Source organism: Clarias gariepinus, chromosome 10, assembly GCF_024256425.1.
Source record: "Clarias gariepinus isolate MV-2021 ecotype Netherlands chromosome 10, CGAR_prim_01v2, whole genome shotgun sequence".
Classification (NCBI taxonomy): Eukaryota; Metazoa; Chordata; class Actinopteri; order Siluriformes; family Clariidae; genus Clarias; species Clarias gariepinus.
The window spans coordinates 33,733,462-33,750,077 of record NC_071109.1 but is presented as its reverse complement, the minus strand read 5'-3'; the positions used below and the strand labels follow the sequence as shown (position 1 = coordinate 33,750,077).

The following is a 16,616-nucleotide window of genomic DNA, read 5'->3' as shown; positions in this document are numbered from 1 at the left end:
TTATAAATCAGTTTAATAGTCATATATTTGGTCTGTTATAATCTTATTTTAAGAGAATGTAACTATATTTAAGATATTTTCACTTGCTAAGATATTAACTTTTCCATCGTGGCTAGTCCACCTCATTCAATTAAGAAAAAAATGTAATTAAGGTAAAGTTCTTCTAAAGCGTAATCAACAAACTCTTGTGATAAGGACAAACAAATTGTAAACAACACTAAGAGAAAGAAATGGAATGTGTGTGAAAGAACTGAAACACGGAAAAAGCAACTGTTCAGTCGGCTAATCAGAACCGTGTGTAGGCGGATTGCGTGAAAAGCTAATATAAGAGATGATATATTTCATAAAAGACTGAGCAACACTTTTAAAAATATTGGATCCTGCTAAGATAAGCAGAGTCCGAATAGGAGGACAATAAAATACTGATGGGATTTCATTTGTTTAAAGGAAATATATAAACGCAATAGAAATAGAAATGCGAGGCTTCTCGTAGTAAAAATGCTATAGGACATGCATCTCAATGCAAAAGTTCTCTAGAGTACACCGTCAGGTCTAAAGTTCTACAGAATATCCATCCTGAAGCCGTGGTCCTGTAGAGTCCTATTACAGGTTTATAGAACAGATATAGACTTTTAAACAGCATGCATCTCCACTATAGCATCCTATGGCAGGTCTATAGAGGACTTTATACCTGAGTTAGACTTCTGTATAAAATGCATATAGAAGCAACAGTTCGGTTGGGTCCTACTGAAGTTGTGTAGAACATCTTAACAGGGAAAGAAGGAAGAAAAAAAAAGAAACAAAGAAAGAAGGGAAGAAAGAAATGTTAATTATCTGATTCTAGCACATCAATATTGTAATGAATTATCGTGGTTCAATCCATGGGAAGAGAGTGAGACTGTCTCATCCTGAGCCACACACACACACACACACACACACACACACACACTTTAGGTAGTTCAATAGTTCAATTTACTCCCGTGCTCTAAGCGACCTACAGTTAAAGGGCTGAATTGGTTTTTGTCGCATGCTTTAATGAGGTTACACACTCCGTCCCCTCTGCAGTCTCCACCGGCCAGGACGTGCAAAACAAACAGCGTTTAGTCAAGCGAGAGACAAGAAAAAAACAGGGTGAGAAGGAAAAGAAGATGTACACTGAAGAGACTGGATGCCAGGACAGGTAGGGAAATTTACGAATGGTGAAACACACAAAGAAGTAGAGAAAATTCTAGAAGAGGAAGTTAAAGAAAAGAAGAGAAGAAAAAAGAAAAGGAGAGGATAAGAGACATGGACAGTGATATTCCTCCAAACCATTAAGAATCCATTTAAAAGGTAAATATTATTTAAATGAGCATGTGATCAAGTGAACTTCATCAAAACATCTTGTCGTAGGTTCACATTGAACCAAACCTTGACAAATTTATTAAAAAGCAAATTAGTGGCTTTTTGTTGAAAGAGCGCCCCCTAAGTGCAGATACTGTAAATATTCCAGTATTCCTGAAAAAGTGTAGAATAAAGATTATGTAGCCAGATATACAAAGGATTGGAGGAGAAAAGAGGAGAAAAAAGGACGTGAACTGTAGAACAAAGTGAACATAAGATGAATGAGAAGAGAACATTAAAGAACTAAAGACAAAGAAAAAACAGACAGACAGACACAGCTGAAACTAAAGAAAAAAACAACTCAAGGTCTAATTAAAAATAAGGCAACAATTAAAATCTAAATTAAAATCAATGTCATGTGGTTACAGATGCACGAGCTTCATTAACGGCTTTAATCAGTAACCAGAGGCCAAGACTTTAATGATGGAGAAGATTTTGTGTCAATCACTGTGTGTGTGTGTGTGTGTGTGTGTGTGTGTGTGTGTGTGTGTGTGTGTGTGTGTGTGTGTAACACATCATTTACAAATAGACAGCCTTCATGACATTAAATCACACTGTGAATGATGTTAGCTCTAGTCTATAAACATCTCTGTCCAAGTTAGTCTTAGTCTACGGAACTTACAGTCTAAATTAAGCCCCGTCTACAGAACACTAACTATTGTCCTAACTATCTCCGGTCTTTAATCCATGGTTAATCCCTGTCTATAGAGCTCTGATACTTAACTAGTCCCAGTTTACATGACTCTGGGTCTAAATGAGTCTTAGTCTGTAGCACTCTAAGTCTTAATTAGGCCCAGTCTAAAGGAACTGATGTTGTATTGGCCACAAAAGGAGGTCCTACACCAGACTAATGAATTACTGTGGTCTGAAACCGGGCGTGTCAGTTTCATTGTCCAACCCCTGTAGTATTATATAGTATAATTAATACATATTTATTAATCATATTCTTTATGACTCTGACGTTTAATTAGTCCCAGTCTATAAGTCTTATGGTTAGTGCCAGTTTACTGAGCTCTGAGTTTTAATTTGTTTGAGCCTTTAGGGGTCTAAATCTTAAATTCGTCCCACCTTATAGGACTCTAACAAATAATAACTCCCACCCTATAGGGCCAATCCTAGTATTTAGGGTTATGGATCTAAAACAGTCCCAGTCTAAAGGACTCTAAGTTTTATTTAGTCTCCAGCCCCTTAAGTCTTCACATTAAATATGATTAATTTGTTCAGGAACAATTGTTTTTTATTTATTTTTAGTTTGTTTGTCTGCTTTGTGGTCCATCCTCGGGTACACTTGCATATTTGCACTCTCCGATACAGCAGGGGGCAGTATGCAACTACTTGGTTTCTATGTTATTGATATTTCAGGGAAAATGTCGAGAGTAATTCTTGTGTCCCTACTTCAGTTTTCAGGTGTGATTGCTTTAATTCCTGATTCGATTCGTGCCCAAGTACGCTGTAGTGTGCCTGATAACACTTCTTCAAGCAGATGTCGGTTCCTGGACGTGGAGCGATCGTGTTCTCACTAATCAAAACAAACCAGATTTGGGGGCCAAATGACTTTGAGTGAGTGCAGCACTGACACTTGGATAGTCCCAGCCTGTTCGGCACCGAGTCTTGGTTAGTGAGCCTGAGTCGATCTGACGCCGGTCATTAGTTCAGGACTGTAATTTCTACAAACAGTTTTTTTCACCTGAGCCTCCAATAACTAACTGGACTTCCATCAACTTACTAAATCATCTCCTGTTATACTGAACTTCCAGCCTCCTACTGCCACAGTATGAGTGCAGATCAATCCCTGCTCTCCGTTATCACCCAGATGAGGATGGGTTCCCTGCTGAGTCTGGTTCCTCTCAATGTTTCTTCCTATTACCATCTCATGGAGTTTTCCCTCAGCACCGTCACCCTCGGCTCGTTCATCTGATCATATTTTCTCACACATTTCATACTCATTTCCTTAATTCTATTTTAATTCTGTAAAGCTGTTTTGCCACAATGGTCACTGTTAAAAGCACTATACAAATACAATTTTATTGAATTTTTGAATTGAATCGAATTGAAGTGAATTGGTTTAATCCCAGTCTTATAGACGCTGACTCTGGGTTAGTCCCAGTCTTAAGGCACTAACTGGTGGTTAGACTCAGTCTTAAAGGCTTAGATATTGATTTGTTTGGATTTTTTATTGAATTTAATGCAACCCGAATTATAGTAGTTTTTGATAAATAATCGAATAAAGCTTTTTGGGCCCTATAGAAAATTATGCTAGAAATGACTGGTAAACATTGATATCTCTAACAATCTCTCCATCTTTTAACATTAACCCAACATCTGATATCACACTGTAATATGTCCTTATGCTGTTATGCTTTCACTCTGTCTGTAATAAGGCCAACTGAATATTTCATTGTGCTGTAAAGCCATTTGACATGATGTATGACTCTATAAAACTGAATTAACGTAATGAAAATTTGAATACTCATTACAAAGTGAGCATAAATCAGGGCTCAGACTCTCAGAACCAATCTTGCTTATTGGAAATCGCATTGCTGCCTACACACCCTTTATATTTGCCTCATTTTTCCATAACTGCTCAGCCAAACGAGAGGAATATTAAAGTGCCTCCCGAGTTTCTCTCCTTCATCAGATAAATGATTTTCCTAGCGGGAACGGGTAAGCAAACATCTGAATATTCAAAACAAAACCATTTTCAATCACGGTTGCATACAGGTGATAAAGCTACGCAGCTTAGCCATGCGGAGAAAACAAACTCTCCATCAGCCGTCCTGTCACACAGAGTTCTTGAAAAGCGAATGGAAATAAACAGAGAGAAAGAAGAGAGTAGAGATGAATAAAATAAGGCAGGATGAATTCTAAGGAACGGAGAACAAGGAATAGAATATGTAAGTGTAAAGAAAGTAATCGAGACACGGTTTGTCCGTGAGAGAATAGAAGAAAGGCATGTAGATGGAAGTGGAGAAAGTATTTACACCTAGGAAACACCGCACATATAGAAACCGATGCTCTGCATAGACCCAGAGGCCTTGGGGATGCGAAACTCCTGCACCTACTGCTGAACACCCATGCCACAAAGCTTATGTGTTTGATGAGTGATGCTAGGAGGCTACAAGAACCAAGAAAATCAAGTAAACTACAGCTGGAGACGAGGAGAAACAGAATGACATCAGCTCAGAAGTATGAGTACTGTGAACTTTCCAACCTAATGATCATACAACTTACACTGTTTACCTTCTGTATCAGAGTATTTACTGCGAGGAACTAGGAGAGCTCAGGACACTGGAGGTGGGAACATGGAGAACCGGGAAACATTTAGGGAAATAAGTAGCCAAGACAAGCAAAACTTCAGCTGTGAACTAGCAGGACTAGGAGAACCAAGAATACTACAGCTAGGGACTTTGGAGTATTGGTTACAGGTAGGAACTTGGGATACCATGGCGATGAAGCACAACAACCTGGAATAATTATGGGCTATTACAATTAAAACTGCGCGTAGGGACTCGGAGAACCAAGAACATTGCACGTAGAAATTTGAAAAATAAATAAATAGGAGCTAGTAACCCCGAGCTTGAGCGAGAAAACCAAACCAAGAAAAGTTACAGTAAGAACCAGATAAACAAGTTTAAAATAAGAACATGAACACAGAGAGGAGGTTTTATGATTTCATAGGAATATCTGAGACTCATCAGAGGAACCAGGACAACTATGGGGGTTATATAATTATAGCTAGGAACTGAAGAAGCTACATAAACCTGGACAACCAGGAAACCTACAGCTTGGAGCCTGCAGACCTGAGGACTTTACACCTACAGTAGGACCTGGAGAACAGAAACTACCGTAGGAGAACCACGGGAAATACAGTTAGCAACTTCACTGCTTAGTCTAAGGACCGGAGTTTGAAATGCTGCCATGTCTTGACTGACATTTCTAAGGAACTTTTTTTTTTTATAAAGTTTTGAAAATCATGTGAATGGTTAGTGAAGAGGAATATCAGATATATTTCAGCCTTGTCTTAAATAATACATCCAAATCCAGTAAGATATTCTATTTTAATGAATTATGAAATGGAAAGCGAGCAGCAAGCCACCTCTGTTATTCCTTTTTCATTCGTTCCTCATTTAAAAATCTAGATTAGCTAAAAGATGTCCAAACTTCAGTGAAGTATCAGTGGAATAATATTTGCCGAAACACTGTTTCAAAGCCTGGAGTGCCGGCGTGTCCTCTCACTTTATCACGCTCTGAAGGATCGCCGTCGTTCCCGTGAAAGATGAAACGTGTAATGCAATAACGAGTCCTTATTGTTGAAGCAAATTGAAGTGGGACGCTGTTAGCCAAATGGTGCTGGGGATGAATTGCTGCTACTGATTCTGAGTGACAGGGTGTCTTTTCTTCATCTAAGGACAGGAGACAGTAATAAGCCGAGACGCTTTGTTAATATTTCAGTTAGTCCGTACAAGAAGCTTTCACTTAAACATTTAATAGTTTGAAGCGAAATTTAACTATAGCAAAGCGATATTACTTAACACACATGATGAGCATAAACCTGTTGTTAAAATAAATATTCTTTATATTTTAGCCTTTTATTAAAAAGCACTATTCTTACATTTTTTAATTAATTAATTAATTTATTTTATAATAACTAATAAGCAAAAACAAAATAGAGTAAGATGATGTGACGAGAAGGTAACATACTCCGCTAAACACGTTTTCACGGATTCACGTTTATGTGTCTATGATATTCAGTCATAAGTTTTAGCACCCTCCCAGACAGCGCACACCTACAGTAGTACGTCTTGGCGAAGTCTCACATCAGCAGATCCTCTGATGCATAGCGCTCCATTTACGCGGCTCATCTGACGTCACAGAAAGGTCGGCTTTGGGTCGGCCCGCTCACGTGCTTGCAACCGGCGTGAGGGAAAGACGCCGTTCCCCTCCGACATCGGAGGTTTTCAGGGAAGCTTTCACTCGGAGTAAATCACCAGAAAATAACTATATCAATAATTCTGTGACGGTTATTAACGTTTCTAGTAAGGGACGACCCAGGCGTGCTACAGCACAAGTAACGGCGCATTACTAGCTAGCTAGTTTAGCTACATATCTCACAGCATTAACACGTCTCTTAACTAGTTACTATCTATGGTTTAATGAGCTACAGCTGCGTTTCCAGCATATAAAGAGCAATTAAATTGGTTTTCATAAAATGTTGGTTTTAACGTTATTTTATAGCTGACTTTAATAAGCTAGCTGACATTTTTGCAGAGAGAAAGGTCTGGACGATGTACTCAGTACTCCCTAATGTCCTCCTGGGAAGACGAAAAACGGACACCTTTACCAGTATGAACAGTCTGTTTGCTGATCGCTTGCTAATAATCTCCTGGCCTCTGCCTCAACTTCTGATATATTAGCTTTATTCAAAAGTTTGTTCTAATTCCATGGTCTTTTCCTGATTTTTATTTCTTTCTATTTTATTGAGATGTATATCTGCCCCTTCTGCTCTGTAAAGCTTTATAACGGCTCTAATCTGAGGTGCTGGTTGTTAATTGGTGATTTCTGAGGCTGGTGACTCTAAATGAACTTCTCCTCTGCAGCAGAGCTCAGTTTGGGTCTTGCTTTCCTGGGAAGGTCTTCATGAGAGACAGTTTCATCATGATGGGTTTCACAAACGCACTCAACACAATACTGTTCTTGTGAGAACTGATCCAGAACAGCTGACCGTCATGTCTTAACATAACATCTGACTGTTAGTGTTGTTGTTGTTGTTGTTGTTGTTGTTTATCTACCGACTGTGTAACATATGTATTATTGTATGGCTTTGAAAAAATCTAGTACTGTTTTAGAATGTAAAACATAAATGCTGTCACACACATGATATGCGGTGGATTAATAATGTTATGAAATCTTAACTGTTAGAACATAATGTACTGTATGGGATGACCGAGGCGTGCAGCGCTGTATACACTGCTCAATAAACAAACGCAAAGCGTACTGTACATGCTTCGGGTCGATGTCAGACATATGTTTGCTATCAGAGCTCTGTGACTCGCTGGATTCTCACTAATTCTCGATGGCATATATCCTGTACAGAGTCGTGGAAGATCTGGATCCTGTCCCAGGCGACCTAATGCATGGAGTAGAGTACATGCGAATCCAATGGAGGGCGCGAGCATGCACACATTCACACACCTACTCACACACTATGGGCGATCTGGGAACGCCTGGGAGGAAACCAGAGCACCAAAACACACACACACACACACACACAGACCCTAAGACGGAATCGCCACAGTACTAACCACTAGGTTATTAGCTTAGAATAAAACCGCTCCCAATAGAGACTATAATTCGCTTAGTATTTCACTCATTTGAACAAAACAATAAGATGTGTGTGTGTGTGTGTGTGTGTGTGTGTGTGTGTGTGTGTGTGTGTGTGTGTGTGAGAGAGAGAGAGAGAGAGAGAGAGAGAGATCCAGCATTCTGTGTAAATATGCATGAGTTCAACTGTGCCAGATACTTCAGGGGGTGCTTTTATTTTTCACCCCATCATGACTGCTAAAAGCCCACCTCATGAATCATTCACTGCGTTTATGAAAGCTTGGGATCCTTTTTTTTTGTTATTTAAAAAAAAAACTGTTTGTGAACAATAACCATGCAGTTAGAGGAGAGAATGATGCCGTCAATCAGACGTGAATAAATTAGAAAAGAAAACACACACACACACACACACACACACACACACAATTCTGTTTTCTTTTTTCTGTATCTATTCCAACAGGAAACTTTTTTAATGGGCATCTTTAAAGAGAAGCAGACAAAATCTAAGCAGCATTATTATTTAAATGAAGTTACCTAAGGCTAGATGAAATATTCAATATGATAATAAAGTTAACTTAAAGCAGCATGAATATTCATATTGCGCTTCATCCATATTGCGCCCACTTGATTTGTGGAAGAAATTAACAATTTATGAAAGTCCTTAATTCAATTTTACAGTATGATTTGTTTATAATGCAGAAATTATTTTAAATTAAATTAAGATAAACCTGGGTATTTGAATATGTTAAATGAAATCAGCATGATTATTAATTATTAAGGCTGATTGGCAGTTATTACTGTAGTTCGCCTTTCTGACCCCTTTGATTCTATGCTTTCTGTTCATGGCTCGAATTTTCATGCTTCTTTCTCTAGTTTTCTTAGATTCCCAGTTCTCCCAGTCTATTTTCTAGGTGGAACCTCCCAGGTAAGTTTCTAAAATGCCATTGGTTGCATGGTCACAGCTCTTTTTTTCCTATAGATCTTCCTATTCCTAGCGGGGCCTTCACAGGTTATTCTACATCATAGCTGTAATTTTTCTAGTCCCTCTAGTTTCTAGCTGTGATCTCCATAGTTCTATTGCTTTCTAGCTGGAACTTTCCTGGTTTCCTGGTGATGGAATGTCCATGGTTCTTCATGGTTCTTCATGGTTCTTTTAGTTCCTAGCTTTATTTTTCCTCCCAATTCCTAGATGGAACTTCCTAGTTATGTCAGCTGTAATTTAGCTAATTCCTAGCTGTAATTTCCCTGGTTCCAAAATGTCTTTCAAGCTATAATTTCCTCCTACTCCCTAGCTCTAGTTCTTTGGGTTCCCAGCTTTTAATTCTCTGAGGTCTGCTAGTTTCTACTTGGAATGCCTGTTTCTTCTAGTTTCCAGCTCTATTTTTCCATGTGCTTCTAATTTCTAGCTGGAACGTTTAAGCTTCTTCTAAATCATATCTGTAGTGTGTCTAGTTTCCTTATTTCCTAGTTCTGATTGCACTATTTATCTTAGCTGTAATTTCCCTAACCTTCGTAGTTCTTATATATAATTGTAGTGTCCCTAATTATCCTGCTTCCTGGTACTAATTCCCCTGGTTCCTTGAATGCCATTGGTTCTTAGCTAGCTGTCAAAGCTCTTTTTTGTTTTTATTCTTTTCCATAGCTAGAACCTCCCAGATTATCCTACAACCTAGCTGAAATTATTCTGGTTCCTCTAATTCCTAGCTCTGGTTTCCATAGTTCGCTTGGTTCCAAGTTGGAGCCTCCCTGCTTCCTCCGGTTCCTGGGTCCACTTGCCAATTGCTGTCCTCGGTTTTCCTGGTTCCTAGCTCTATTTTTAGTAGTTTTTATAATTCAGTAGCTGTTATGTCCCAGGTTCTTCTACTTCCCAGCTCTAATTCCTCTGGTTCTCTCACTACCTAGTAGGTTTAGTTTAGTTGACACAGTAAAGAGCTGCTAGTTGCACCTGCAGTCATAAAAAAAAATTCTCTCTGTGCCGCACTTTTTACTCAGTTAGACGTTTTTTACCTTCATTGCGAGTTATTTACTTCTCAGAACTCAGTATATCAGCATGGCGTAGCATACAGAATGAAACACGAACACTCTTAGAAATCTGAAACCCAGGAGCCGAAGTGAATCCATCATATTACAGATGACAGTTTAATCTGAAGTCTTCATTGCACTTTTGGCTGGCGCGCATCTGATCAGTGTTTCACTCCAAGATCTTATAAAGTAGCAGACTGAGACGTCACTTCTTACTCACTGATTTGGCTCAATCATACACACACACACACACTCGCACATTCGCACAGCTTTCGCATATTTTATCTAGGTAAATACCCACACACAGTGTTTTTTGTGTTCATGGCCAACTGCAGACGCAGTATGTCTTATCCACATTTCAGAAGGACATACAGAATGTGTGACGAACAAAACAAACAAATATTTTTGATTGCATTCCTCTACAGACTATTTGAATAAGTGTAAGTTATGAAAATTAATCATCTGCAATCATCACTGGAGAGCAGCAATTTCTGAGACGTTTTTGAGCACTAATTTGCACGCTCCAATGTGGATCACAGTCCATTCTTTGTCACTACGATGAATCCATGTTCTTAACATCAGCATCTTTTTGACTGGGATATTTTATCAGATTAAATGTGTCCCGTGTTACAGCAGAGGCTTCAATGCAACTCTGCCTTCTGTGTTTAAATGTTGGTGGCATCTTATCATCGCTCTCGGGCAAGAAATAAAAATTTTAACAAGTTTCCCTTGTATCATAAAATGTAGTCGTTAAGCCAAGACATGATCGTGCCCGGAGAGCTCTGCTTTAATTTGGCCTTGGAGCTACGAAGATACTGCAGCGTACGGGAATAGAGGCGCACCTGGATTAGCAAAATTTGCATTCAGGCCCTGAAGATCCCAAATCATGATTAATGACGTGTGTGTATAAGAAGCGGATGTTTCACGACATGGCCATGCTGTGGGTGGCTTGTGAAAGGGTTTGTACTGCATGCAAAGGTAAACACACACACACACACACACACACACTCTCTAGTATTTATAATCTAGTATTTCTAATATCCCTAATATACTCTAATGCTGCTTTATTCTCACAATTTCCACAGTAGATGAGATTGGACCCTGATACAATTCCCACCGCCGCCCGGTTCTTCTGCCTGTCAGAATAAACTTTAGGATAGTTCTGTATCGGAGTACATTTGGGTATCTACACACTCCGATACAGTAGGTGGAACAGATTGGACCTCAGCACGATGTCTACTAATGTTAATATTTTGGAGACAATGGCAGAAGCGGTCTTCTTCTCACCTGCCTTCCTACTTCATCAGCAAAGTCCATGCAGTTCGCTCAAACTACTTTGAGCCGTGGCTGATTTCACAGAGGGAGAAGAGCCCAAGAAAAATCTACACACATTCTAGATCACATCAATTTGGTACAGTAGAAGCATTACGTCATATATTTGATTGTTTGGAGTTTTATGCTTCAGCAGATACAGTACTGTATGTCTCCGCTCCGAGAGCTCGTTCGTAAATTCTGTATCGTTTCTGCAAACCATCTCCTGATAGGTGAAAGGTCATCTTGCTAGATACAGGATCTAAAAATGTCCACTTGTAGTCAAATCTAACTCCATGACATCACAGCTACAGTTCCAGAAGTCTTATTTTTCGTATTTCGTTTTATTTCAGCAATTTATATTTAAAAAGAAAAACATCCGAATAAGGTTTTAACCAGCCGTAAGGGCATAAAAAAGAAGCAGCGATGTGCAAGAAACTGGAACTCTGTAGTGTTTAATGAAGACCTGTCCATCAAACCTCAGAGATATTTACAGAAAGTGTAGAACGATACTCATCTCATAGCCGGCTGGGGCTTTTACCAGCAATCTGAAAAAAATATTAATTCTGAATGAACAGTGTGTGGAGAAGATATTCAAATAAATGTCATGGTCATATGACGAGTTCTCCTTCAGTCTCAGTTTAACATAATTTATTCTGAAATAACAAGTTTCCAGCTAATGGTTTATTTGGATTTTGCTCTGTTAAAAAAAAATCATCTAATTTTCTATGTAGAAACGATCAAATGTGACAGAAATCCACAGCTGCTGATCCGGGTCACGGCACCGCCGGAGAATAAATACAGGAATACAGTAGGAAACTGTCAAACCCGTCACATTATAGAGGAACGCATGACTATTCAATTCAGCTGACTTTCATTCATAGAGTTTTACACTGTAAATACGCTCACGAAGCAGCTTTTACGGAGACTCGGGTTTGGGTGTTTAATGAGCGCCGAGGGCGACTGAGGGAAGGAAAAGTTCTGATAAATGAGGATGAAGGAGAAGACTTTAACAGTAGCTGAGATTCAGAAGTAAAACAATCCGTCTGTGGAAGATGGACATTTAAGAGACAAAACTCTAGTGTGTAAGACCACAAAGTCTAGATGCTGGTCCTTAATTGGACTGTTCTACTGGTTAGCACTCGGTCCTATTAAGTTTGATCTCCTGCCTTCATCCCAACAAGGTTGACAACAATGAACCTCCTCAGCTCCAGCTTGTCTGTTTGGAGTTTCACGATCTCTCCGTTGCTACGCAGAGTTCCTCCTCTAAACCCCACAAACACACGTCACTAGGTGGCTTGACTTGGATAAATTGCCCCAGGTGTGATGGAGCTGAGTTGCTGCACCGGCGTCCTTTCTGAGGTTTGTATTTTCACCCCGTGTTCCTGGGATACAATCTGGATTCTCTTTCACCCTGACCAAGATAAGGTGCTTACTGATGATTAATAATTGACAATAATTAAATAAATGCAGTCCTGTGCAAAAGTCTTTCCTCATATTTTGCCTCCAAAGCTTTAGGCGGTCTTGTATTTTCTAAGTCAGTCTTGAGGAATAGTTTCCTCAGTCTCTCATAGCGTGCAGCAGGTCACTGGGGGGCTGAAGCGTATCCCAGGGGACTCAGGGCACGAGGCGGGGTACATCCTGAGCGCGGTGCCAATCCATCACACGAGCACACGCTACACTAATGTAAAATTGTAAATGTGACCCTGGAGGTGTGAGGCCACAGTGCTAACCACTACGCCACCGTGCCGGCGTGTATACTGCAGTGTGATGTATGTTTTTTGGTTTCAGATTTCTGCATAAAAATAATTCAGTAGACAATCTAATAGTGGAAATACAAATGATAGTGAAAAGATGATTGAAACAAAATTAGTACGTTTCTAGGCGCACGGTGTTAGCACTATCGCCTCGCACCTCCAGGTTCGCTTCCTGCCTCGGGTACTCCGATTTCCTCCGACAGTCCGAAGAGATGCAGATTTGACTAATTGGCATTCCCAAAGTGCCCGTAGTGTGTGTGTGTGTTTTTTCTCTATGATGGATTGGCACCCCGTCCAGGCTGTACCCTGCCTCGTGCCCAAAGTCTCCTGGGATAGGCACGAGGCCCACTGCAACCCCGTGTACAGGAACGTACCGTGTAAAACGTTATAGACGATGAGTGAGTAACTTGGAACACAGGATTGTTTTTTCAGCACAGGGGCCCAACGCTCCAGTTTCCTCACACATTCCAAAGACAGAATTGAAGATTGGGCTAATTGGACAATCTGCCGATAGTTTGTGAATGAGTCTGAGAATGTTATATATTGGCACCCCGTCCAGGGTGTACAGCGTCCACTGCTCCGAGTCTCCTGGGAGCAATCTGGATCCCCTCCCAATCAAAAACAAGGAGAAATAAAAGTGGTTTGGCCAAACTGTCCAGTTAAATCGTTCAGTTTTAAAGAATTTAGAATTTATTTTTGAAATTCCAATTAAATTATTAAACAGGACGGTGTTAATGCCGTTGCTTGGATGATTTAAACCAAAGATAAGGCTAGATTTCATATTAAGCGCTCGACAATCTGCCTAAGCACTTATGAAATATGAAGCGCGAGCTCAGGCACCGAGCCAGTGTCATGGAGGGACGTTTCCATTCCCCAGATTTACATTCCGCCCCCAAACAAAACAGCAGAATACATTTGCACATTTTTGTCAGAGCGCTGCTGGATTTTTCAGACCAGCCCGAGACCTCTGCTGAATAATTACCATGGGTGTTTATTTTCTCTCTAAAATGTTGCATTTTATTCAAATTCGTTCCCCAGTGCACGCTTATTAGAGGCTTTTTTTTTTATTGCGGGGAGATGCTGAGAGAATCGCCGGGGTCCGAGGGGCGCTCCTGGAGTGGGTTTTTCGTCCATTAACTTCTACATTAAAGCGAAAGTTACAGTATGATTAGAACAATAAGTGATGAAACTTTCTGCAAAGTTGGATTGTGTCTAGATTTATACTTTTTAATGATTGGGTTGACTTTATCATGAAGTGCCATGTGGTGTGCGATGGTGTTCAAACATCTAATGGCTTTAAAGCGGCTTTAAGATTCATTAACGATTTAAAATATGAGCCTACTGCCACCACTGAGGACTTTTTAATTTAGTCCTCACATTAAGTCTTTCATAAGTTACTTAGATATTACAAATATTTTAAACTCATTAATCACTCTCTAATTCCGTTCATTTACTCTATTGAGTTCTGTATCCCGATTGATCATTAGCTGTTGATTAATTTTCTATTGCAGCAGCTCTGACAGTCGCGCAGGCTAATATTAATGCCCTCGTGCTAATACATTATTGTTTCCATAGCAACAGGGACATGTACAGCGCACGCTCCACTGATAATAAACAGATGTTGAAACTATTTGGTAAGTGGAGACAACTGTGCACGGAAGGAGTCTCCAGTCGCAGAGCTTTGAAAAACTTCACCTATTCCGTCATTTTTACTGCAGAGGAGTTTACGCTTTTTGGAATTTTGGGGAAGCTGTATATATATATTTTATCTTATTTACTTCACAATAGAAAGAGAGAAAACAAGAGACCAAAGGGTGCAAAAACACTCATGGTGAGGATATGGTGTTTAATAAACTGTAAACTGTTGATAAATCGCTGAGATATGCTTACAGAGAAATAATACAGCCATGTAACAGATACGCTGCCTCATCACACCAGCCTGTGAACTATTTATAAGACATTATTTAAGGAATTCTGGAGGAGCGGGAAACAGCGACCGCTGCGACTTGAAGCTGCGCGTATGAGAACAGATTTGAGTTTATAGCTTTTTTGTCTCATGACATTTCTGCCTGTGAGATAACACACGGGCTTATCAGAGGTAAGCAGCAGGGTGCCATTAGTTAATGAATCTGTCCTCAAACGTGTGGTTTCTGTCAGCTCCGCTTGTAATCTCTGCGTTTCTGTAATTTCCTGTGACACTCCGTACGCCGCCGCTCGGTTCAGCGCTCTCTCTCTCTCTCTGGCGTTATCGCCCGCCGTGATTACATACGCGGTCAAACAGCGAGCTCGTGGAGCGATAAGACACGCATGAAGAAAACACAACGCTCGTCAGATGACATCTGACAGGAAATAATCCTCTAACAAAAAAAAAATGCATTTTAAATATTTTCCTGTTTAGTCGCCTGCTGAAAAGAAGACGCTGATCGATTCCGAGCGGCCGAACTAATCGCATCATCGAAGATAAACTCCATTTTATATTGAAATGCATTTTTAATCAAGCAATTACCAGTTATTGTACTGTAGTTTCACTAACTAACTACAACTACGGCGGTTAGCGAGTGACAGTCAGTGTATTTACCAGGAGGTGAGAGTGGTGTTAAACTTCTAGCAGTGGTGGACAGTCCTGAGAAACTCACCAGATCTACTGTATATTTACACTTCAGGGTTCTGGGGTCGAATCCCAAATAGTGTTAAATGGAAAGCTAGTGCACTATGTAGGGTGTACAATCCCTTGTTCCACACACCAAGTAGTGCCCTTGATCAGGGGTTAGAGAGGGATTTGGGATTCAGCCTTGTGTTAGAAGCTAGTTAGCTTTGTAGCTAAGCGTTAGCCGTGAACAGAACGACACGGACGGTTCAGAAGGACTTAGAAGTGATGAGTGCAGAGACGGCGTGTTGTTTAAGACGCCATAACGTTATCAGATGTGTGTTCTTACTGAAAGTGCTTCTGTGACTGGGTGTGAATGTGGGTTTAGTCAGACAGCTGCTCTCTCCTCAGTACTGCGGACCGTACAGACCTACTCTCACCCACGCTGAGACACACAGTTAGTGTCATTAACCACTGGACAACACCTGGGACACCGAGTGATACGTATAGTTAAATATTTTTATAAAAGCAATTATATTAAGATTTGTCTAAGTAAATGAGGTGAGGTTTAAACCTCAGCACCAACATGTTGCTCCAGTTGGGCCCTTGAGCGAGGCCCTTAACCCTCACCTGCTCAGATGGGTAATGAGATAAAAAAAAATGTAAGTCTTTCTGGATAAGAGCGTCTGCCAAATGCGGTAAATGTAAATAACTGCTCAGGCTTATACATTTTTATTTACGATTGAAAAGTTGAATAATTGTGCAGCAAAGGCGTGGCCTCTGTGTTTGTTCGTTCTATTAAATGAGGTGTGATATATATATATATATATAAAGCTGTCAGTTCTTTTAAAACATGCGTGGCCTTTGTGCCAGTCGGTCAGAGTAAAGGAGGCGTGGCCACTTTATCTTGTATCCCTTGAAAATCAGGGGCTGTTTATATTTATTATCTTAGTAAAGAAGGCGTGGCCTATTGGTCTGTATGTTCCAGTTCAGTTCCAAAGTTTCTGTAAATCTTTGACCAAAAACAAGTAGTATAAGTCAAACAAAAGGTCATCTAGGTACAAAATCAAGGACACGTCTACATTCAGACTGGACTAAAAGGACACGGCAAGCGCTGTGACGAGAAACAGCAGGTCATTAGCCTGAGAGAAGGCTTAAGAGACACACAGCTGATCTGGACTGTAATAAACTAATGGCGAAGTGTAAAAGGCGTAGCCACTGAATGAACAATGCTG

General features: G+C 40.1%; 1 protein-coding gene across 2 annotated transcripts in view; it reads right to left on the bottom strand.

Moving 5' to 3' along the window:
- The window catches only part of LOC128531351 (cytosolic carboxypeptidase 4), a 107,325-nt gene that overhangs the window by 24,123 nt on the left and 66,586 nt on the right, over positions 1 to 16,616 (bottom strand). The window lies entirely within an intron of this gene.